Source organism: Saccopteryx bilineata, chromosome 3, assembly GCF_036850765.1.
Source record: "Saccopteryx bilineata isolate mSacBil1 chromosome 3, mSacBil1_pri_phased_curated, whole genome shotgun sequence".
Taxonomy (NCBI): Eukaryota; Metazoa; Chordata; class Mammalia; order Chiroptera; family Emballonuridae; genus Saccopteryx; species Saccopteryx bilineata.
In genome coordinates, this window is record NC_089492.1 from 301,788,033 (window position 1) to 301,811,451 (window position 23,419).

Genomic DNA, 23,419 nt, shown 5'->3' on the forward strand with positions numbered 1-23,419 from the left:
CCCCACCAAGGGACACATCTTTGCTATGGAAAAGGGACACGAGAAGGTAAGCTGCCCCCTTGCTCCATGGAGGCAGGGTTCAGTTTCTTCTAGCCCTGCTCCAGCTACCTGTGACCTGACTTTGCCCAGCATGCTGGGAGTTGCCACTGAAGGCCCAAAGACATTGTTCACAAACCTAAGGTATTTCTTCCCAGTAGCAGATAAGCTGATCTCATTTCTTAGAAACACAAGGGCCATCTAATATGCCTTGCCTAAATATTTGAGTTTTATATTTATCCCTCGAAGATCTCTACTGTGGGTATTGACAGTCTGATTTTGTTGCTTTATTTAATGTATAGTATCTCCTTTATTCCTCTTGTCTCAATGCTCCATGCCTATTGTAGGCTGGAACCTGCTGCTAATTCCAGCTAGAAGCAGTGGTCACTAGGACTTAAATTCTAACTGCAAAGTATAGAAATGTAAGCACCCTTTTCCTATGTACTTGCAGGATTTACAAGTTACTCAGCAAACTGTTCAAAGAATGTCCAAGAGGTGCTTCCAGCACTACATCACTCAAGGACTGACTTTCAGGTGGACAGGTCCACACACCGTGATCCTGACAACTCCCACTGCTGCTAAAGTAGAAAAACGGCATGCCTTACTTCAACCACAAACTGGAAGCTGGTTGGTCTACTTATGGCAAATATATGAAGAAACAAAGGACACTTTTAATCAGACTTTGGGAAAAGGGAAACTAGGGTAAAAAGAAAATCAACTTAATTATTACTAAAGGTGAAAATATTTTAAATCAAGAGTTCTGACTAGAAAGGAATTGTATGGTTTTGATAATAGAAGGTATGGAAATACTTTTGAAAGAAAAAGGAAAATGCAAGTTGTTATGAAAGCCAGTTATTTCTGGATAAGAAAGTTTATGAAAGTTGAAGGTGTCCGGTAATTGCCTTGGGGTTGTGTTGTGAAACCCTCCTTTGCCCTGAATTTTCCAGGAGGTGCTAATCTTACCGAAACCGCACCCGCCCAAGTCCTCGGAATCATCCCTGAGGTTGTTCCGGGAACTGCACGCTTCACCAAACCCCCATCCTGCTGGCCGTTACCAACCCCCTCCTGCAAATATAAAAAACCCAAAAGTCCCCGGGTTTGATTCCCGGCCAGGGCACACAGGAGAAGTGCCCATTTGCTTCTCCACCCCTCCGCCGCGCTTTCCTCTCTGTCTCTCTCTTCCCCTCCCGCAGCCAAGGCTCCATTGGAGCAAAGATGGCCCGGGCACTGGGGATGGCTCTGTGGCCTCTGCCTCAGGCGCTAGAGTGGCTCTGGTCGCAACATGGCGATGCCCAGGATGGGTAGAGCATCGCCCCCTGGTGGGCGTGCTGGGTGGATCCCGGTCGGGCGCATGCGGGAGTCTGTCTGACTGTCTCTCCCTGTTTCCAGCTTCAGAAAAATGAAAAAGAAAAAAAACAAAAAACAAAAAAAAAACCCAAAAGTCCTAACCCGGGGGTGCCTTCACTGACCTGCATCCTAGGGTCAGTGAACTCGCCCGGAGCTCCCAATAAAGCCTGATTCTGTTTATTTGGCTGATTGGTCTTTTGCTCATTCGCACATTGGCGGCATATAGGGGTCTTCCATCTTTCATTTGGTGCTGAAAACCCGGAAGGAGTTAGAAGTCCGCAAGGACCGCTCCTTTCTTCTCCCCTCTGAGAAAGAACCAGGAGAAAGAACCAGGATCTCCGATCTCCAACTTTCACCCACTTCGGTGCCGGTGCAGTAAGTCCCCTGCCTCCAGCTTTCCTCTCAGTTCTTTCCTCCGAGACTCTCTGTCCGAAACCGTAGCTATGTCAGGGAAAGTCTTTTCCGTCCGTCCGTCCGAGTGCGTGTGCTTGTGGAGACTTCCCCAAGCACATCCACTTTCATCCGTGGCTGGACATTGAGTTTTTAGGACGCTAATGCTCAGGTCTGACCACTCCGAGAACTGAGTGCGGCTGTTGGGGCACAGGAATTTCCCTCCCTAAGGAAGAAGAAACTGTTCTTCTTCTCCGCTGTGGCTAGGCCACAGAACCCACTCAATTAGCCTCCTGAAGGGACTTTCGGTGTTAACACCCTCACCAATTTAACTATCGCCAAAAAAGCTGGGAACTGATTGGAGATCTCTTTCATACACGGCTCCTAATTATTTGTGCAAACATCCTTAATCTCTGTGCTGCCTGTTCCACTGCGCAGGCCTCTTTCTGGCCAGAGAAACCTCACCTGAAACCTCTACTCCTAATCTTTCCTTCTCTGCGGACTCCAAACTCTCCTCCTCTCCCTTCGCAAAAAGCCTGTTTTTTATTCGCCATCTACTAACTACCTTCTCTTTCTCTTCCCCTGCTGGCCAGGGACCCCTCCCTTCACTGTGTTCTCTAGTCCCGCCTCCGTCAGACCTTTCTCAGCCTGGCATTGGCTCTTACATCGGTTTTCAGGATGTCCAACCCCAATTTTCTTACAGGAAGTTCCTGCCCTGTCCTGCCTTTGGCTCCAGCGTTTTTCCTGTGGGATCTGGGTGTCGGGCTCCGCACGAGCCTCCCTCTTATTCCCAAACCCCCAAACCCCTATCCGGAACCTGTGAACACAGCATTTAAAGTTTTTAACGGTCCCAACTAGTAAAAACAGGCCTGTTCGCCAGGCCCCCATGCAGCAGAAGGTAACGCTGAGACCAGCAGAGCCACCAGGAGCTTGCTTTAAGTGTGGCAAGCAGGACCACCGGTCCTGGCAGGGCCCCTGCAGTGGCTGCCCACTGAGCCCTGCCCTGACTGCAAGCAGCCCAGTCACTGGCAGAGAAATTGCCTCTTTGGGCAACAGGGTTTTTCCTCAGCGCCTCTACGTAGAGGACAAGCCGCCCAAATGGAAGGCCAATCCAGCCAGGTGGGTACATCACTTGAACTCCTAGGACATGGCCTGGACTCAGAGAACCCAGGGTTCTGCAACAAGTGGGACTGCATCTGCGAAGTTTCTCCAGTCACAGCCACACAGATGTTCCTCTTAACACCCCTCAAAGCCACCACTTTCTGATCTCCCCCTCTCCACGATGCCCCTATTCAGCAGGAAGTAGCCAGATGAATAAACGGCGCCCTTTTTCTATTTAACACAAAAGGTCAGAATGTAAGGTCGGTGGATAGAAGGATGGTCACGTAGGAACTCAGACCTGCCCACTTTGGCTAGGACCACCCACAATCAAGCCCACCAAAGGAAGCTTCCCAGGAACCATTTGGAAAGAAGCGATCGTCTGCCAGCCAGTGAAATTTCACCATGTCATAGTAGCTCCACCTCCCTAGAGGGACCCTTTAAATATCTGCCACGTGGTTTAATCTTTGCAACTTCTCTGGCCTCCATGTTTCCTCGGGGCCAGGGAACCTTGCCGGGCAGGGTGTGCGCTCTGTACTCAATAAAGCCGTTTACTTATTTCACACTTTGCGGCTCCGAGCCCTCTTCCTTCCTTCTCAGCGGGGAAAAATACCTTACATTTTTTTTTTTTGGTGCCGAAACCCGGGAGAGGGGTTTTGTGACCCACCTCGGCCTTCTGGCTGAGGGCAGGAGTCCCCCCTCTCTTCCATTTGCCTCGTGCCGCCCGTCCTTTCGGACTCTGGGTTCCCTACGACCTTGATCGCCAACTGTGAGTAACCTGGTTTCTCTTTCATTCTCTCTGGTCCTGCGCCCCCACCGGGGTTTCTCGTCCTAGACTCGGCCGAGCCGAGAATCCCTCCGCCGGCTCCTGGAGCCTCTGTAAGGGTTCAGTCAAAAGGGACGCCTTTCGGCTGTTCTCCTACCTCTGTCTTGAGAACCCCCGTCTGGGTCTCCTGTTAGGAGACGGGTACTCGGAAGGGACGCCTCCCCTGTACTCTTTCTTCTCCAGTGCCTAGGGCCTAGAGACCTGCCAAATCATGGGGAACTCTAAGTCCAAAACGGACCCAAAAGCGCCTTTAGGGTGCCTCCTGCAAAATTTTTCCAAATTAGGGTACACTCAAACCCTCCGTCGGAAGAAACTCATTTTCTTGTCACAGGTCGCATGGCCTCAATACAACCTAGACAATAAATCCCACTGGCCTCCTATGGGCACTTTTGATTTTAACGTCCTTCAAGTCCTGGACAATTTCTGCCAACGGACAGGAAAAGATTCTGAGGTCCCTTATGTTCAGGCTTTTTGGGACCTTCGTTCCCATCCCGACCTTTGCTCCCAGTGTTCTACCCACCAAATCTTCCTAGCCCAGACTTCTCCTCCTCCCAGAACTTCTTCTAAAGATCCTCCTCCTTATTCTCAACCTGATGACCTGCCCGACCACCTGTCCCCCCCTCCAGCTCCTTCTACTCCTCTGATTCCTAATGCTCCGCCTCCTGACGACCCCCTAACTTCTCCCGTCGCAGCCCATACCAGGCCACACAGTCCCCAATCATCATCGACTGTCCTCGCCCCCCTCCGCGAGGTTGCTGGGGCGGAAGGGCTGGTCCGGGTACCTGTTCCCTTTTCTCTCCAAGACCTCTCACAAATCGAGAAACGGCTAGGATCTTTCTCCGCCGACCCCTCCACCTACATTAAGGAATTCCGTTGCCTGACTCAGACATATGACCTGACCTGGCATGACATTAAGGTCATTTGTGCCTCTACCCTCACCCCCAAGGAACACGAACGCATCCTCACTGCCGCTCGGCAGCAGGCAGACAGGGATCATTTAGTAAACAACCAAACTCCTCTCGGCACAGAGGCAGTTCCTGGGGAAGACCCTAACTGGAATTATCAACCTGGCCAAAGGTCTAACATCCCCCGCAGAAAACTTATGCTCCAATATTTAATCAGGGGCATGGATACAGTTTCCAACAAGGTCGTTAACTACGACAAACTAAGGGAAATTACTCAACTCCCTGAAGAAAACCCTGCCCTTTTCCTTAACCGCCTTCAGGAAGCTTTAGTAAGATACACCCGCCTAGACCCGGGGTCACGCAACAGGGCCACAGTTCTAGCCTCCCACTTCATCTCTCAGTCAGCCCCAGATATTAGGAAGACACTGAAAAAGGCTGAGGAGGGTCCCGAGACTCCCATCCAAGACCTGGTAAAAATGGCCTTTAAGGTCTTCAATGCCCGGGAGGAAACGGCTGAAGTCGCCCGCCTTGAACGGCTGCAACAAAAGGTAAACCTCCAAACCCAAGCCCTGGTAGCGGCCCTTCGGCTGGTGGGGGAACCGGCAAAAAGGCCAGCCTCCCAGGGAGGACAGTGCACACCACCGGGTGCCTGCTTTAAGTGTGGCAAAGAGGGCCACTGGGCCAAGGCCTGCCCGCAACCGAGGCCCCCTACCAAACCTTGCCCACAATGCAAACTCATGGGCCACTGGAAGTCGGACTGCCCGACCCTGGCTCAGCCTACGGCACCTCAATACCCGGGAGCTGAGAACCAGGCATTTCCGGTCTCAGAACTGCTGGGCTTGATGGACGACTGAGGGGGCCCTGGCTCTTCGACTCCGGTTACCCTCACCGAGCCCAGGGCTACGCTCCAGGTAGCGGGTAAGTCTGTCTCTTTTTTAATAGACACAGGGGCTACCTACTCTGTCCTTCCCTCTCATTCGGGCCTTACAGTTCCTTCCCAGGTCTCGGTCATGGGAATCGACGGATCACCCTCGACTCCACGGCAAACAACCCCCCTTAATTGCCTATTTGAGGGTCACCCATTCTCACACTCCTTCCTAGTTATACCCTCCTGCCCAGTTCCCCTCCTAGGGAGAGACATTTTGTCCAAACTCCGGGCAAGTATTTCTTTTTCCCCCCAAGCAGGTTTTTTACTAGCATTAGTACCAGGTCCCGAACCTGAGCCGGACTCGGACCACAGGGTCCAGCCTTTACCCGGGATAAACCCTGAAGTCTGGAACACGGACACCCCCACTGTAGCCTCACACCACACTCCTGTGTTAATCAGACTTAAGGACCCATCCTCTTTTCCCAACCGCCCACAGTTTCCCATCTCACACACCCTACCTTTGCTATCTGCTTTCTTTCAAAGACATACAACCCACAATATTCTTCCACAGAACAAGATCTTTTTTAATCCTCCCCTGAGGTCCAAATCAAGGACGGATGGGCTTTCAAAAATGACCTCCTCATCCTCCCACAGTCTCAAAGACACCAAATAATCGCTGACATTCATAAATCCTTACACATTGGACCTAAAGCTCTTTTTCATTTTCTATCTCCTCTATTCCACCACGACCATCTCCGGCAAACTATCCAAGATGTTCATTCCTCTTGCTCCACCTGTTCCAGGACAAACAGTCAAGGGGCCTGCCATGTCCGCCGCCCACTTCACCAAATGCGGGGCCACCTGCCTGGGCAGGATTGGCAGGTCGACTTCACCCACATGCCCAGACAAAAAAAAATCTCAAATACCTTCTAACTATGGTGGATACTTTTTCAGGATGGATCGAGGCTTTCCCCACAACCTCTGAAACCGTAGGGACGGTAGCTGACCACCTGATCCGAGACATCATCCCCCGCTTCGGTTTGCCCTCCTCCATCCAGTCGGACAACGGACCTGCCTTCATCTCCAAGGTCACCGATGCTGTCTCCACTTCTCTTGGCATACAGTGGAAGCTCCACACAGCCTACCATCCCCAATCCTCTGGTAAGGTAGAGAGGGCCAATGGGCTCATCAAGGATCATCTGACCAAACTTAGCCTGGAACTCCATCAGTTTTGGCCTATCCTTCTCCCTCTGGCTCTAACCCGTCTAAGAGCTACTCCCAGGGGGCCTTCCCAACTTAGCCCCTTTGAACTCCTCTACGGCCGACCTTTCCTCCTATCAACTCCGTCTTCTCCACACCCACCCCCTCTAGCTTCATACCTGCCCTACCTCTCCCTCCTCCGTTCTCTGCTCAGGGAACACGCCAACTCGGCCCTTCCTGAGCCTAGCCCAGGGGCCGGGCCAACAGAACGGGTCACCTCAGGGGACCAGATCTTTATAAAAACCCTTTCCCAAAAACTTCTCACCCCCAAGTGGGAAGGACCCTACACGGTAGTCCTGACTACCCCGTCCGCAGTTAAAGTTCTAGGAATCTCCGCGTGGGTCCACCTCTCCAGAATAAAAAGGGCTCCAACACAAACGTATTCTTGCACACCTTTAGGCCCCACTAAACTCAGAATCCATAAATACTGACTCCATACTCAGCAATATGGTCCTCTGTCTCCTTTTTCTCATCCTACAGGCCTCCTTCTCTCCAGTCTTGGCCACTTTCACAACCTCACTATTAGAATCCTCATACCTGGCCCGCACCCTGAACTTAACTCAAAGCCTCCTTCATCAAATTAATTCCACACTAGCATCTGACTGTTGGATCTGCCTTTCCCTCCTATCCTCAGCCTACTCGGCCATACCCATTCCCCTCCAAACAGCTCACACCTTCAAAACTACCCTACCTTACAGGGTACAAAAAGGAGCCACCTTCTTTGAAAGGGCAGACACATTAATCGGTAACTATCCTAGCTCCTCGGCCAACCGGGCCAACAAACTCTTCGAGGACTATCTTAAACATTTAGCTAAGTTCAGAAACCCATATCCGCCTGTTCATGGCCCGGTAACAGTAAACACCCCTCTTCTGGCTCAGGCTCCAGCATGCTTCTCAACCTCCAATGGCAATGAATCCCTTGGCAGTCTAACCCCACAACAATGTAACACCACTATTAATATTAAACACCCGTGGGACCACCGATCTGACAGGATTACTTATCAAGTATCTAGTCAGGCCAATGGCCTCTTCCTCAACCCGGTCCGATTTACGGGACCCCCGGAAGTCGGCACCACAATCAATAATTGTTCCTTCCCCACAGACAACTTTCACCCATGGCTAACCTTAGCAAATTCCAGATATGGGTGCAAGAAACAAAGAGGCAATCACATATCCCCTTTAATAGGGGCAGCCTTAGCCTCCACTCTCTGTCTGGGAAGCTGAAACAGTGGGACGAGCCCAACCACTAGTACACCTTTTCTCCTTACATTTTTCAACCTGCCTCACGGAGGCCAGAGCCTTCTTTTTGTGTGGCACCAGCACCTATATGTGCCTCCCCACCAACTGGACTGGCACCTGTACTCTGGTATATCTAATCCCCAATATCAATCTAGTTCCCTTGAACGCTTCCTTGCCAGTTCCAGATACAACCCTAGTACACCAAAATAGAACTAAAAGAGCAGTACCATTCATACCCCTCCTGGCTGCCCTGGGGATAGCTGGAGGCCTAGGCTTAGGAGCAGGAGGACTAGGGACTTCTCTCACATTTTTTCACAAACTGTCTGATGATTTACAATCTGCCTTGGAACGAACCGCTGCCGCCTTGCTTAGCATCAAGGACCAAATAGACTCCTTAGCAGCCGTCACCTTACAAAATCATAGGGGTCTAGACCTTCTCACAGCTGAAAAAGGGGGTATCTGTCTCTTTTTAGAGGAACAATGCTGCTTCTACATCAATCAATCGGGTTTTGTCTGCAGCGCCACTCATGATCTGCAGGAAAAGGCTCGGCAGATTCGGGAAAGGATGACTCAGCCGTGGGACTCCTGGTTTAGTACGACCTGGATGCATTGGATCCTCCCGTTTCTAGGTCCCCTAATTGTCATTTTTCTAGTCCTAGCTTTTGGACCTTGCCTGCTCCGATTGCTGTCCACCCTATTGCAGAACCGGTTAAGGACCCTCACGAGCCAGACAGTACATGAAATACTACTGTTACGCCAACACCAACCCCTTGGAACCCGAGACCCTGACTACAATAACACAATCCCCTACCCCTAACGACGTCCCCATACAGCAGGAAGCAGCCAGAAGGATGACGTCGCTCCTTGCCCTCTATTACAAAGAGTCGGGAATGTCCGGTAGTTGCCTTGAGGTTGGGTTGTGAAACCCTCCTTTGCCCTGAATTTTCCGGCAGGTGCTAATCTCACCGAAACCGCACCTGCCCAAGTCCTCGGAATCATCCCTGAGGTTGTTCCTGGAACTGCACGCTTCACCAAACCCCCATCCTGCTGGCCATTACCAACCCCCTCCTGCAAATATAAAAAACCCAAAAGTCCTAACCCAGGCGCGCCTTCACTGACCTGCGTCCTAGGGTCAGTGAACTCGCCCGGAGCTCCCAATAAAGCCTGATTCTGTTTATTCGGCTGATTGGTCTTTTGCTCATTCACACATTGTCGGCATATAGGAGTCTTCCATCTTTCAGAAGGTTTATAAGGTTTGTGCAGGTTGTAGGAGGTTTGTACAGAGAAAAAGAATTTGAACAGTCAGAAAACTGGTTTTCAAAAAATGTTTAATTAGTCACCCTAATAACAATCCTCTACTCTTCCCACTTATTGGGGTGACACTTTCCTCCACCCTGACCACCTGGAGCTCAGAAACAGAGAAACAAAACCGAGCCCCTGTCCTTCTACTCTCTATTCACCACTCAGCCTGCCTCAACCAATCAGGGGCTTTCTACTCATATGGGACCAACACCTATATGTGTCTCCCTACTAATTGTACAGAAACCTGTACCCTAATCTATCTTACCCCAAATATCAACCTAATCCCACCCCATGAGCCTCTTCCAGTTCCTAGTACACTATCCGTCAATCTTAGGACCAAATGAGCTGTACAGGTAATCCCTCTTCTTGTTGCCTTAGGAATCTCTACAGGAGTAGGTCTAGGGGTAGGGGGACTGACCACTGCTCTGTCTTATTATCTCTCTCTCTGTCTCTCTCTCTCTGAAACCCAGCGAATTCATAAACATGGAATCAGTGGTTTCACACAAACTGAGTGTCGTGACTATTGCCTTTCATTGGTCCACTCATTCTCCTATTTATTTTTCTAACTTTTGGACCCTGCCTCTTACGTTTGTTCACTATTTTCGTACAGAACTGCCTGCAGACCTTTACCAATCAGAAAATTGAAACCCTTGTTCTCGATGCTAGCACCAATTATAGAACCAATCCTAATTTTGTGTCTAATTTTAATGCTTGCCCCTTTCTTTATCAAATTTCTGCAGGCTTGAATGAGGGAAATCTCCAGGATTACCTACAATCAAATACTTTTACAACCCCTACTCCAACTACCTTGGGGGGGGTCATGAAGGAGGCCCCCAATAGGGATAACAGCAGGAAGTAACTCCAGAAGATGGCCAGTCTGAGACAAACCTCCTTCCTGAACCCCATACCCTTTCCTTCCCCCCACCTTTTTCCTTTTTATCATACCACAGAGTTGAGAAATGATAGAGATATGAATTTACCAGAAATTCCAACTGCCCTTTGGTTGTTCTGCCTGACCTCACACTTACTTACTGGATAATCGCCCCTGAGGCAGAAGAGTTCTAGGAAGCTGGTCAACTGCCCTAAGGAAGAGCATTCCAGAAAGCCAAAACCGTAAATCCACAGGAGACATAGCAGAACTTCTGACTCAGTACCTCCTCAGGCTCTCCCAAACCCTATAAAAATTTGCCCCCTAGTCTGTACTGGTGCCATTCTCCTGGAGAAGTGCCCTGGCAGGCCTTTCTCCTCTAATAAAGCCTGCACACCTGGTGTTCAAATGCCATCTCATTCTTGCATAAAGCACTGTACCCCATATTCTGAAAGGCACCATACCTCACTTCATCAAGTCCACATAGAGAACCCAGTCCAGATAAATTTTGAAGAGTTTATTGAAGGAGGCTGCATATGGCTAACACGGGGCAATTGCAGACCCAAATCATGTGCCCCGAGTATATTTCAGAGACTGGTTATATACCCTTTGACTACATACAGATTGGGGGGGTATGACAGCATGATGTAATGATTAACAAGATTAACATTTAACAAGATTTACATTACATTAACAAGATTAACAATCATCTAGGGGATTTACAGAATACTTTAAAACTTTCAAGGTAATACAATCAAAGACATCCACAAATCCTTTTAGTATCTATCTCTCCTCCTTTGCCTAGAGGTACACATTAATCTCAGGATTCCAGAAAGGGAAGGAGAGCTAAGATCAGTGTAGGGTGGTACATTAATTTTTTCTCTTATTGAAAGCAAAAGGGACTTCTTCAGGTAACCTTAATCCTTTCAGAGAACTTAAAACCAAATGACGCTAGTCATCCTTGTAAGTCAGGAGACCTATATTCTTTTTCCTCCACTTTCCAAAGAAAGGTAGGAAAGCCTGACCTTTTCTTCCTAGAATATCAATATTAATTTGCAGCTTTTTGGTACCTTACAACAACAAAAGTCCCAGAAAAGCACCATTAAAGGCATTGATTATACATGGAGGTCCCTTCCCTACATCTGTCTTTCTCTGTTACCAAGAATCCAAACACATGTAATGGCTGTAGCCCTAGCAGCCTTCTTGCATCAAGAGATGACTTTAGGCCCTGGCTGGTTGGCTCAGCGGTAGAGCATCGGCCTGATGTGCAGGGGACCCGGGTTCGATTCCCGGCCAGGGCACATAGGAGAAGCGCCCATTTGCTTCTCCACCCCCCCTCCTTCCTCTCTGTCTCTCTCTTCCCCTCCCGCAGCCAAGGCTCCATTGGAGCAAAGATGGCCCGGGCGCTGGGGATGGCTCCTTGGCCTTTGCCCCAGGCGCTAGAGTGGCTCTGGTCACGGCAGAGCGAAGCCCCGGAGGGGCAGAGCATCGCCCCTGGTGGGCGTGCCGGGTGGATCCCGGTCGGGCGCATGCGGGAGTCTGTCTGACTGTCTCTCCCCATTTCCAGCTTCAGAAAAAAAAAAGATGACTTTAGGAGCCTGGCGGTTTGCTCAGAGGTGGAGCATCAGCCCAGAGTGTGGATGTCCCATGTTTGATTCCCGGTCAGGGCACAAAAGAGAAGCAACCATCTGCTTCTCCACCCCTCCCCGTCTCCCTTCTATCTTTATCTTTCTCTTCTCCTCCCATAGCCATTGCTCTGTTGGAGAAAATTGGCCCTGGGCACTGAAAATGGCTCCATGAACTTGCTTCAGGTGCTAAAGTAGCTCAGTTGCTGAGCAAAGGAGCAATGCCCCAGATGGGCAGAGCATTGCCCGGTAAAGGTCATGCCAGGTGGATATCCCATTGTGGTGCATGTGGGAGTCTGTCTCTCTGCCTCCTCACTTCTCACTTAAGAAAAAAAAAAAGAGGTGACATTAGTGCTTGTGTCCATGAGCTTAAGTTGTGGAAAACAATGAGGGAGGCGGCATCTCTGTGACAGGCAGAAATAAACTACTGAGATGCTCTCTGTTATGGGCAGTGATGTTGGGGGATCACATGCAGGGAGGAGAAAGAATGGGGGCCTGACAGCCCTGGGATGAGCACCCGCAAGTATGAAGACAGCATAGATTACGGAGTTTTCCTTTCATCCAGGAAACAGGAGTTCATTCTGAGATGTGACAAACTCGTAAGACATTGCTCAGTTGCACGGATCAGGGGAAGCTGGGATGTTGAAGGGGGAAGGTCAGCATGTGAGACAGTCCTGAGTGCAGGGTGAGTGCAGGGAGTCTGAGAAACTGAAAGAGACAATATGTCCTGTGATAAGGGTGTGAGATGGGGCAGGGCAGGGTGTGGCCAGACACAGCCTGAGGCAATACTTTGACCAGGGGTCTGATGCAACCTCAATTCAACAAGTTGATTATTTTAGCTGGGAAGTGAAGTCATCAGACTAGTTTTCTTCTATATTCACCTGCAGATAGAATGGAGCCGAGCTGGAAGCGAAATTCCGAAATTTTGTTGGAGGTCTCAATACCTGCTGTGGGGCTGAGAGCTGATGAAGCTCAGATCAGGGACAGCACCCAGCAGGGTTGTGGGCACACCTGCGGACCAGTGAAAACATGTCGGGTGACATGAACAGGGTTCTGGGATTGAGTGACATGGGGTGACTTAAGAAAAATTAAATGACTTTGTTTTCGGGGCCTGAACTGACCGCCTTCACCTAGAAAGAAGGATAGAGAGTGAAAAGGAGTCAGATTAGAGCAGGTTCTCAAACTCAACTCAGCATGTGGGCCACAGAGCAAGATCACAGCCATTCGGTGGGCCGCACTAGGTCTACAAAAGGCAACTGTTACGCAACACTTTTCTCACTGCAGTTGAAAACAAAAAAAAATCATTACAACAAGCACAATCGTACATGCAGTTTACTCAGTGTCACAAAACGACCAGAAACTGTAGTTCGCATCAAAACTGCTGTTAACTAAGCTAATATCTAGCTAGGATGCTAGAGAAATGAAAAATACAAGTAGGCCCCTAGGCTTACTTAATTTTATCCAAAATATTTTGAACTTCGTGGATTAGTCTGCGGGCCGCACAAAATTGTTCGGTGGGCCACATGCAGCCCACGGGCCACGAGTTTGAGACCCCTGGATTAGAGTGTGTGGTAACCGGGGTCCAGTTCTGCATACAATGGGCCTGAGGAGTCTGGAAATCGGTGCTGACATCCTGTGGTGTTTGCAGCTGTCAGGGGACAGTCAGGAGGGACATTCTATGGTATAAATCAGGGTTTGATCGCACTTGGAATCCACAGGACTCTTGTCAGAGCTGCCCTTGGGGTGGCAGGAATGAGGAATCATGTAGCAGTGACTCATTGTACCACATGTGGATCACCTGGAGCAGGTGAGCCCTGCAAGGGAAGCTCCAGTGAGAAAGCCACCCACCAACTCATTTCCCTAAAATGGGGGTCCAGGTCAGTGTGCTGTAGAGAAAACCTTGCCACCGTAATCTTCAAACCCCTTGCACCAACAAGGCTCCCAGAGGGTAGCTTCTTCCTGTATAGTAGCTACCAGACAAACCTCCAGACACCTCCCGACTTGACCTTTGTTGGCCTTTCTGTGTCTGACTTGTTACTATCCCAAGATCTAGAACAGGTTGGAGGCGCTGGTCCTTCTACAGGAAGTTTAGGGTCAGGTGACCCAGAGTGGGCAGGGCCTGCATGGCTGACTCTCTCCACAGGGGACATCAGGTCCTGGGCTAGAGGCAGGACCAAGGAGGAACTGGACCACAACCTCAGTCCCACCCCTTTTGTCCCTGTGCTCCTGCCCCTGTGTTCTAACTCAGCAAGGCCCAGTAGTGTGGTGGGATTGGGGACATGGCCGCCCTCTCACCTACTGCTCTGTCCTAGCCCTGTGGGTGGGAGGACAGGGCCCTGCAGGTCAGCAAGTGTGAAGGGGATACATCATGGGGCTAATTTTTATACTCTCACAGGAAGGGAGGCAGGCAGTTCCCAGGCCCAACTCTAGCTTCTCCTATTTGGGGCAGAGAGACCTGGGTTTCCGGAAGGCATTTTTACTGAGATATTTTATAACCCATCTGAACTTCTGTCCTCATGAAACCCAGACTATTAATTCATCAGAGATAAACAGGGATGGATGAATAGATAGAGAGATCCATCCATCCATCCATCCATACATACATACATACATACATACATACTCAGGTATATAGATATATAAAATGTTACATAGATTCACAAATTGATAGTTACATAGTTATGGAGATACACAGATGGACATAGGCATAGTTACATAGAAACTTAAATATATACATTGTTAACAGATACTGAGATAGACTGGATAAATACATAGATCAGGGGTCAGAAACCTTTTTGGCTGAGAGAGCCATGAACGCCACATATTTTTTTTTAATTTAATTTTTTTTATTAAATTTAATGCAGTGACATTGATAAATCAGGGTACATATGTTGAGAGAAAATATCTCTAGATTATTTTGACATTTGATTGTGCTGTATACCCCTCCCCCAAAGTTAAATTGTCTTCTGTCACCTTCTATCTGGTTTTCTTTGTGCCCCTCCCCTCCCCTAACCCCTCTCTCCTTCTTCACCCCATCCTCCCTCCCCCAACCCTCTGCCCCTGTTGCCATCACATTCTTGTTCATGTCTCTGAGTCTCATTTTTATGTCCCTTCTATGTATGGATTCATCTTAGTTTTTTTTCTGATTTACTTATTTCACTCCGTATAATGTTGTCAAGGTCCATCCATGTTATTGTAAATGATCCGATGTCATAATTTCTTATGGCTGAGTAGTATTCCATAGTATATATGTACCAAAGCTTTTTAATCCACTCATCCTCTGACGGACACTTGGGCTGTTTCCAGATCTTCGCTATTGTGAACAATGTTGCCACAAACATGCGGGTGCATTTCTCCTTTTGGAGCCGTTCTATGGTGTCCTTGGGGTATATTCCTAAAAGTGGGATAGCTGGGTCAAAAGGCAGTTCGATTTTCAGTTTTTTGAGGAATCTCCATACTGTTTTCCACAGTGGCTGCACCAGTCTGCATTCCCACCAGCAGTGCAGGAGGGTTCCCTTTTCTCCACATCCTCGCCAGCACTTATTCTGTGTTGTTTTGTTGATAAGTGCCATTCTGACTGGTGTGAGGTGATATCTCATGCTTTTAATTTGCATTTCTCTAATGATTAGTGATGTTGAGCATTTTTTCATATGCCTATTGGCCATCTGTATGTCCTCTTTGGAGAAGTGTCTATTCATCTCTTTTGCCCATTTTTGGATTGGGTTGTTTGTCTTCCTGGTGTTGAGTTTTACAAGTTCTTTATAAATTTTGGTTATTAACCCCTTATCAGACATATTGTCAAATATGTTCTCCCATTGTGTAGTTTGTCTTTTTATTCTGTTCTTGTTGTCTTTAGCTGTGCAAAAGCTTTTTAGTTTGATATAGTCCCATTTGTTTATCCTGTCTTTTATTTCACTTCCCCGTGGAGATAAATCAGCAAATATGTTGCTCCGAGAGATGTCAGAGAGCTTGCTGCCTATGTTTTCTTCTAAGATGCTTATGGTTTCACGGCCTACATTCAAGTCTTTTATCCATTTTGAGTTTATTTTTGTGAGTGGTGTAAGCTGGTGATCTAGTTTCATTTTTTTGCAGGTAGCTGTCCAATTTTCCCAACACCATTTGTTAAAGAGGCTGTCTTTACTCCATTGTATTTCCTTACCTCCTTTGTCAAATATCAGTTGTCCATAGAACTGTGGGTTTATTTCTGGGTTCTCTGTTCTGTTCCATTGACCTATATGCTTGTTCTTATGCCAGTACCAGGCTGTTTTGAGTACAACGGCCTTGTAGTATAACTTGATATCAGGAAGTGTGATACCTCCCACTTTATTCTTCTTTTTTAAGATTGCTGAGGCTATTCGTGTCCTCTTTTGGTTCCATATAAATTTTTGGAATATGTGTTCTATATCTTTGAAGTATGTCATTGGTATTTTAATTGGTATTGCATTGAATTTATAGATTGCTTTGGTTAATATAGACATTTTAATGATGTTTATTCTTCCTAACCATGAGCACGGTATATGCTTCCACTTGTTTGTATCTTCCTTGATTTCTTTTATCAATGTTTTGTAATTTTCTGAGTTCAAGTCTTTAGTCTCCTTGGTTAAGTTTACTCCTAGGTACTTTATTTTTTTGGTTGTAATTGTGAAGGGGATTGTTTCCTTAATTTCTCTTTCTGACTGTTTATTGTTGGTGTATAAAAATGCTTCTGATTTCTGAGTATTGATTTTATATCCTGCCACTTTGCTGAATTTATTTATCAGGTCCAGTAGTTTTTTGACTGAGACTTTAGGGTTTTCTATATACAATATCATATCATCTGCAAATAATGATAGTTTTACTTCTTCTTTTCCAACTTGAATGCCTTTTATTTCTTCTTCTTTTTTTTTATTTTTTATTTTTTATTTTTTTATTTTTAATTTTTTTTAATAAATTTTTATTAATGGTAATGGGATGACATTAATAAATCAGGATACATATATTCAAAGAAAACATGTCTAGGTTATTTTGTCATCAAATTATGTTGCAAACCCCTCGCCCAAAGTCAGATTGTCCTCCGTCACCCTCTATCTAGTTCTCTGTGCCCCTCCCCCTCCCCCTAACTCTCTCCCTCCCTCCCTCCCATGTCCTCCCTCCCCCCGACCCTTGGTAACCACCACACTCTTGTCCATGTCTCTTAGTCTCATTTTTATGTTCCACCAATGTATGGAATCATGTAGTTCTTGTTTTTTTCTGATTTGCTTATTTCACTCCTTATAATGTTATCAAGATCCCACCATTTTGCTGTAAATGATCTGATGTCATCATTTCTTATGGCTGAGTAGTATTCCATAGTGTATATGTGCCACATCTTCTTTATCCAGTCTTCTATTGAAGGGCTTTTTGGTTGTTTCCATGTCTTGGCCACTGTGAACAGTGCTGCAATGAACATGGGGCTACATGTGTCTTCACGTATCAATGTTTCTGAGGTTTTGGGGTATATACCCAGTAGAGGGATTGCTGGGTCATAAGGTAGTTCTATTTGCAGTTTTTTGAGGAACCACCATACTTTCCTCCATAATGGTTGTACTACTTTACAGTCCCACCAACAGTGAATGAGGGTTCCTTTTTCTCCACAGCCTCTCCAACATTTGCTATTACCCGTCTTGTTGATAATAGCTAATCTAACAGGGGTGAGGTGGTATCTCATTGTAGTTTTGATTTGCATTTCTCTAATAACTAATGAAGCTGAGCATCTTTTCATATATCTGTTGGCCATTTGTATCTCTTCCTGGGAGAAGTGTCTGTTCATGTCCTCTTCCCATTTTTTTATTGGATTGCTTGTTTGTTTGTTGTTGAGTTTTATGAGTTATTTGTAAATTTTGGATATTAGGCCCTTATCTGAGCTATCGTTTGAAAATATCAGTTCCCATATAGTTGGCTGTCTGTTTATTTTGATATCAGTTTCTCTTGCTGAGCAAAAACTTTTAATTCTGATGTAGTCCCATTCATTTATCTTTGCCTTCACTTCTCTTGCCATTGGAGTCAAGTTCATAAAATGTTCTTTAAAACCCAGGTCCATGATTTTAGTACCTATGTCTTCTTCTATGTACTTTATTGTTTCAGGTCTTATATTTAGGTCTTTGATCCATTTTGAATTAATTTTAGTACACGGGGACAGGCTGTAGTCGAGTTTCATTCTTTTGCATGTGGCTTTCCAGTTTTCCCAACACCATTTGTTGAAGAGGCTTTCTTTTCTCCATTGTGTGTTGTTGGCCCCTTTATCAAAGATTATTTGACCATATATATGTGGTTTTATTTCTGGGCTTTCTATTCTGTTCCATTGGTCTGAGTGTCTATTTTTCTGCCAATACCATGCTGTTTTGATTATCGTGGCCCTATAATATAGTTTAAAGTCAGGTATTGTAATGCCCCCAGCTTCATTCTTTTTCCTTAGGATTGTTTTGGCTATTCGGGGTTTTTTATAGTTCCATATAAATCTGATGATTTTTTGTTCCATTTCTTAAAAAAATCTCATAGGGATTTTGATGGGAATTGCATTAAATTTGTATATTGCTTTGGGTAATATGGCCATTTTGATTATATTTATTCTTCCTATCCAAGAACAAGGAATATTTTTCCATCTCATTGTATCTTTTTCGATTTCCCTTAACAATGCTTTGTAATTTTCATTATATAGGTCCTTTACGTTCTTTGTTATGTTTATTCCTAGGTATTTTATTTTTTTTGTTGCAATCGTGAAGGGGATTATTTTTTTTAGTTCGTTTTCTAATATTTCATTGTTGGCATATAGAAAGGCTATGGACTTTTGTATGTTAATTTTGTATCCTGCGACCTTACTGTATTGGTTTATTGTTTCTAATAATCTTTTTGTGGAGTCCTTCGGGTTTTCGATGTATAGGATCATATCATCAGCAAAAAGTGATAGCTTTACTTCTTCTTTTCCGATATGGATGCCTTTTATTTCTTTGTCTTGTCTGATTGCTCTGGCCAGAACTTCTAGCACCACGTTGAATAAGAGTGGAGAGAGTGGACAACCCTGTCTTGTTCCTGATTTAAGGTAGAAAGTCCTCAGTTTTATGCCGTTTAATAGGATGTTGGCTGATGGTTTATCATATATGGCCTTTATCATGTTGAGATATTTTCCTTCTATACCCATTTTGTTGAGAGTCTTAAACATAAAATTGTGTTGTATTTTATCAAAAGCCTTTTCTGCATCTATTGATAAGATCATGTGGTTTTTGTTCTTTGTTTTGTTGATATGGTGTATTACGTTAACCGTTTTGCGTATGTTGAACCATCCTTGAGATTCTGGGATGAATCCCACTTGATCATGATGTATTATTTTTTTAATATGTTGTTGTATTCGGTTTGCCAGTATTTTGTTTAGTATTTTAGCATCTGTATTCATTAGAGATATTGGTCTGTAGTTTTCTTTCTTTGTGCCATCCTTGCCAGGTTTTGGCATGAGGGTTATGTCGGCCTCATAAAATGTGTTTGGAAGTATTGCTTCTTCTTCAATTTTTTGGAAGACTTTGAGTAGAATAGGAACCAAGTCTTCTTTGAATGTTTGATAGAATTCACTAGTATAACCGTCTGGGCCTGGACTTTTATTTTTGGGGAGATTTTTAATAGTTTTTTCTATTTCCTCCCTGCTGATTGGTCTGTTTAGGCTTTCTGCTTCTTCATGACTCAGTCTAGGAAGGTTGTATTGTTCTAGGAATTTATCCATTTCTTCTAGGTTGTTGTATTTGGTGGCATATAATTTTTCATAGTATTCTACAATAATTCTTTGTATTTCTATGATGTCTGTGGTGATCTCTCCTCTTTCATTTTGGATTTTATTTATTTGAGTCCTGTGTCTTTTTTCCTTGGTGAGTCTTGCCAAGGGTTTGTCAATTTTGTTGATCTTTTCAAAGAACCAGCTCCTTGTTTTATTGATTTTTTCTATAGTTTTTCTGTTCTCTATTTCATTTATTTCTGCTCTGATTTTTATTATCTCCTTTCTTCGGCTGGTTTTGGGTTGTCTTTGTTCTTCTTTTTCTAGTTCCTTAAGGTGTGAAGTTAAGTGGTTTACTTCGGCTCTCTCTTGTTTGTTCATATAGGCCTGAAGTGATATGAACTTTCCTCTTATTACTGCTTTTGCTGCATCCCAGAGATTCTGATATGTCGTATTTTCATTTTCATTTGTCTGTATATATCTTTTGATTTCTGCACTTATTTCTTCTTTGACCCATTCATTTTTTAGAAGTATGTTGTTTAGTTTCCACATTTTTGTGGGTTTTTCCCCCTCTTTTTTGCAGTTGAATTCTAGTTTCAAGGCTTTATGATCAGAAAATATGCTTGGTACAATTTCAATTTTTCTAAATTTGCTGATATTGTCTTTGTGGCCCAACATATGGTCAATTCTTGAGAATGTTCCATGTACACTAGAGAAAAATGTATACTCTGTCGCTTTGGGATGAAGTGTCCTGTAGATGTCTATCATATCCAGGTGTTCTAGTATTTCGTTTAAGGCCACTATATCTTTATTGATTCTCTGTTTGGATGACCGATCTAGAGCCGTCAGCGGTGTATTGAGGTCTCCAAGTATGATTGTATTTTTGTTAGTTTTTGTTTTAAGGTCAATAAGTAGCTGTCTTATATATTTTGGTGCTCCTTGGTTTGGTGCATATATATTAAGGATTGCTATGTCTTCTTGATTCAACTTCCCCTTAATCATTATGAAATGACCATTTTTGTCTCTGAGTACTTTTTCTGTCTTGTAGTCAGCATTATTAGATATGAGTATTGCTACACCTGCTTTTTTTTGGGTGTTGTTTGCTTGGAGTATTGTTTTCCAGCCTTTCACTTTGAATTTGTTTTTATCCTTGTTGCTTAGATGTGTTTCTTGTAGGCAGCATATAGTTGGATTTTCTTTTTTAATCCATTCTGCTACTCTGTGTCTTTTTATTGGTAAGTTTAATCCATTTACATTTAGTGTAATTATTGACACTTGTGGGTTCCCTACTGCCATTTTATAAATTGCTTTCTGTTAGTTTTGTATCTAGTTTGATTCTTCTTTTTTGTTTTTCTATCATTTGTTTTTGTTTGTTTGTGTTCCATACTTCTTTCCTCTGTTGCTACCTTTTTTAAGTCAAGTGTTTTTGTGGTGGTTTTTTTAAGGGTGGTTACCATTAAGTAATGAAAAGGGTACCTACCATATTCATTGTAGTACCCTATCTTATAAGTATTTCTGCACTTCATCATCCTTTGCTACTGTTAATCTCCATCCTCTCCCCCCTTTTTTTCCTTTGTTGTCACAGTTTAAGTTTGGTTTTATTGTGTTCTTGGTGGAGCTGTTACTTGTGGTGTTGTTTTCTTTTGTTCTTTGAATCTGGTTGGAAAACCCCCCTTAGTATTTCCTGGAGTGGGGACTTTCTGTTGATAAATTCTCTCATCTTTTCTGTATTTGTGAATGTTTTTATATCTCCTTCATACTTGAAGGATAGCTTTGATGGGTATAGTATTCTTGGCTGAAAGTTCCTCTCTTTCAGGGCTTTAAATATTGGGGTCCACTCTCTTCTAGCTTGTAGAGTTTCTGCTGAGAAATCTGATGATAATCTAATAGGCCTTCCTTTATATGTTGTACTCTTCTTTTCCCTGGCTGCCTTGAGAATTTTTTCTTTGTCATTGGTTTGTGTCATCTTTATTATGATGTGCCTTGGAGTGGGTTTGTTGGGGTTAAGAAAACTTGGTGTTCTGTTTGCTTCTTGAATTTGAGGCTTTAGTTCCTTCCACAGGCTTGGGTAGTTCTCGTCTATTATTTGTTTGAGTATATTCTCCATTCCATTTTCTTTCTCTTCTCCCTCTGATATACCTATTATTCTTATGTTATTCTTTCTGATGGAGTCAGACAATTCCTGTAGGGCTTTCTCACTTTTTATTATTTTTGAGTCTCTTTCTTCTTCTCTCTGTTGTGCCTCAAGTTGCTTGTCTTCTATTTCACTAATCCTATCTTCAACCTGGGCTGTTCTGTTAGCTAAGCTTGTTACCTCGTTTTTCAGCTCGTGAATTGAGTTTTTCATTTCTGTTTGATTTGTTTTTATAGTTTCAATTTCCTTGGTAATATATTCTTTGTGTTCATTGAGTTGTTTTCTGATCTCCCTATATTGCCTTTCTGTGTTTTCTTGTATATCTCTGAGTATTTTTAAGATTTCTAGTTTAAATTCTCTGTCATTTAGCTCCAAGGCTTCCAATATGTTAAGTCTTTTCTCCATAGATTTTTCCACATCTATTTGTGTTACCTCTCTTTCTTTTGTATCCATATTATTCGATTTCCTCTTTCTTATCGGCATCTGAGGGTGGTCTTATTGATAGCACGCGGGCGCACTCCCTGGCGGCTTGAATGAGCGTCGCTGCGGTAGCTTCCTCCACACCCTCGTCTCTCAGATTCAAGTGATAACAGTCCTTTTCCTTTCAGTTTGTGTGGAACTCCGGAATGCTCCGAGGATAAATTTTTCTGTTTCTAGTTGATAAATTTGTTGTGATTTAGGGGAGAGCTGTCGGACGCGCTTCTCACGGCGCCATTTCCGTGACGTCACTCTATTTCTTCTTCTTGTCTGATTGCTGTGGCTAGGACTTCCAGGACTATGTTAAATAAGAGTGGTGAAAGGGGGCACCCCTGCCTTGTTCCTGATCTTAAGGGGATTGCTTTTCATTTTTGCCCATTGAGTATGATGTTGGCTGTGGGTTTCTCATAGATGGCTTTTATCATGTTGAGGTATGTTCCCTGTATTCCCACTTTGCTGAGAGTTTTGATCATGAATGGGTGTTGGATTTTATCAAATGCTTTTTCTGCATCTATTGAAATTATCATATGAGTTTTCTCCTTCTTTTTGTTTATGTGATGAATCACATTGATTGATTTATGAATATTGTACCAGCCTTGCCTCCCCAGAATAAATCCCACTTGATCATGGTGTATGATTTTTTCCATATATTGTTGGATCTGGTTTGCTAATATTTTGTTGAGGATTTTAGCATCTATATTCATCAGAGATATTGGCCTATAATTTTCTTTCTTTGTGTTGTCTTTGCCTGGTTTTGGAATCAGAATTATGCTCGCCTCATAAAAGGAGCTTGGAAGTCTTCCTTCCTCTTGAATTTTTTGAAATAGTTTGAGAAGGATAGGAGTTAGTTCTTCTTTGAATAGTTGGTAGAATTCCATTGTGAAGCCATCGGGCCCCGGACTTTTCTTTGTTGGGAGTTTTTTGATAACCTTTGTTGTAATCGGTCTGTTTGGGTTTTCTGATTCTTCCAGATTGATTTTTGGAAGATTGTATGTTTCAAGGAATTTGTCCATTTCATCTCGGTTGTCTAGTTTTTTGGCATACAGTTCTTCATAATATTTTCTTACAATATTTTGAATTTCTGTTGTGTCAGTTGTTATTTCTCCTCTCTCATTTCTAATTTTATTTATTTGAGTCCTCTCTCTCTTTTTCTTGGTGAGTCTACTTAAAGGTTCATCAATCTTGTTTACCTTTTCAAAGAACCAGCTCCTAGTTTCATTGATCCTCTGTATGGTTTCTTTAGCCTCTATATCATTTATTTCTGCTCTGATCTTTATTATTTCCTTCCTTCTACTACATTTGGGCTTTACTTGCTGTTCTTTTTCTA

The 23,419-nt window shown here is 44.5% G+C and overlaps 1 non-coding gene across 1 annotated transcript; it reads left to right on the plus strand.

Annotated features, from left to right (window-relative positions):
* The first annotated feature begins 11,364 nt into the window (after window positions 1-11,364).
* Window positions 11,365-11,440, plus strand: TRNAI-GAU (transfer RNA isoleucine (anticodon GAU)). Its single transcript has one exon. It is a non-coding gene; the product is annotated as a tRNA-Ile (tRNA).
* Window positions 11,441-23,419: the final 11,979 nt, after the last annotated feature.